At 57.7% G+C, this 1,911-nt stretch overlaps 1 long non-coding RNA gene across 1 annotated transcript; it reads right to left on the reverse strand.

Annotated features, from left to right (window-relative positions):
• On the reverse strand, positions 1 to 1,002 carry LOC135313712 (uncharacterized). The gene is made up of 2 exons (XR_010373244.1): positions 676 to 1,002; positions 1 to 419 (listed from the first exon to the last, which is right to left on the reverse strand). It is a non-coding gene; the product is annotated as an uncharacterized LOC135313712 (long non-coding RNA).
• Positions 1,003 to 1,911: the final 909 nt, after the last annotated feature.

A 1,911-nucleotide genomic window follows, 5' to 3' on the forward strand; every position in this document is an offset into this window, starting at 1 on the left:
TGTTGACTTTTGGTATTTTTATGGGGATATAAAGTTTTTCACAGGAAGCAGCAGCTTTCTCTGAAAAGTGTTTCTCTATCGTAATCTATTTTCTTTGGAAAAAAAAAAACCCAGAGCTTTTGGGCTTGGAAAAGGACTTTCAGTTCCACCAGGCTCGTAAACTTGTCCTGTGCTGGTGGGAGGGGATGCTGAGGGGGGTCTCGCCGAACACCCCCCACGCCTGAGCACCCAGCCAGGCTTCCCCCCATCCGTCCTGTGACATCCCAAGGGACACCGGACCGTTGTACCGAAGCCATCGACGTGGGAGTCCCCAGCTGCCAGACCAGGTGTGTTCGTGTTCCTCCGACCGTGCCAAAAGCCACGCTCGTGGGGCAGACGTCTCGCCCGGCACCAGCACTCAGCCTGTGCGTGAGCAGCTCCTGGAGATTTAGAGGGAAGAATAAGCAGTGAAGAAAAGACTTCCAGCTGTCAGGACAGCAAAACTCGACCTAAAAAAAAAAAAATAAAAATCCAAAGAACGCGTTGTATATATCAGCAAAGCCAGAAATTCCTGCAAATAAAGGGCTGGAAGGCTCCACTGACCGGGCTTGCCACTTCCCTGCATCTGCTCAGCCAGACGCTTAAAAGCTTCACCTCCTCTGGCATCTGTTTCCAAAATAAATCGTAACATCCTACCTTGGGCTCCCGCCATCCCCCAGCTGGACCTGGCTTTATTTAGAAAGGGAAGAGTGCTTTCTCCACGGGTACCTCGCTCGGAAAGGGGTTTTGCTCAGCCACTTCACCAAGGGCGGCTGCTGGGCCGCGGGCAGTCACGGCTGTTTCTGGCTGAAAGGCTGAAACTTCAGGAATGCATTAGGAATCTGAAAAGGCGGATTTGGGAGGAAATCCACCGTAGCAGGCGGTTTCGGCTGGGAACACAAGCCATCGCTTATGCTGGAAGACACCCTGCCTGTATAAAGGCTAAAGAGGGGATCCCAGCATTTCCACGGGTGCTAAAGTGTTCCTTACCCCGCGGGTGCTGCAACGAGATCCCAGCCAGCGCGGGACTCGTTAGCATCAGGGTGTTGAGAGGGGCTCTCCCTCCAGAGAGACACGCTGACGAGTCACCAGCAGAAATTAAAGGCTAAGAGGCACCGGGAGCACGATGAACAGGCGCGGTTGAATCTCGTCCATCTCCGTGTTTTTCCTGGAAGGCCGGGCCGCCAGTTGCAGCCCTTTACAAGGCCAAGTGCTCGCTTCCCCCGCCGGGGGCTGCAGGATGGAGGAACGCCATCGGCAGCTCCTCCCCAGCACGCAGGGGCTGCGAGCGCCCGCCGCTGTCAGCAGCAGCTTTTTCTCCTCCTGACATTTTTCCGCTGGGGTGGGATGGGGGACGCAGGTGGGCTGCGGTGCCCGGCGAGCCCCCTGCCCTCTCCTCCCGCTCCCTGCCCAGAAGCAGCGTGAACCCAGCCAGGCGCTGGGATGGAGGTGCGAATTGCTCGCTGCTCGTTGCTGGCCAGGTCTGTCCTACTGGTTCTTTTCTGAGACCTGATTTAGGCTGGTTTGGTGGGATTTCGCCTCCCCCCCTGCCCAGCTATGGGGAAATCTGGGGGCCACACTCAGCCATGCTCTGGGGTTTACGAGCTAAAACCTCCTGCTGCTGTGCCGAAAATCCTTCCTTTCCCCAGTGCGTTGGAGCACGGGGAGGGCACAGACCGACTGCGCTCCCTCTCGTTAGCCAGCGGACATGGAGCTCGGGAAATGGTCTGGCTGTAAGGACCCGAAACAGGACAGGGGAGAGCCGAGACCCCGCAGCCCCAGCTTGGCTGCTGAGGCTTGCCCGGCGCCGTGCTGCCGCCTCTGCAGCACCATCCTGCTCCCAGGCTCAGGGCCATCGCCCCAGTTAGCCGCTGGTCAGTCCCCTGGTTTCCA

This window comes from Phalacrocorax carbo, chromosome 5 (assembly GCF_963921805.1).
Source record: "Phalacrocorax carbo chromosome 5, bPhaCar2.1, whole genome shotgun sequence".
Lineage (NCBI taxonomy): Eukaryota > Metazoa > Chordata > Aves > Suliformes > Phalacrocoracidae > Phalacrocorax > Phalacrocorax carbo.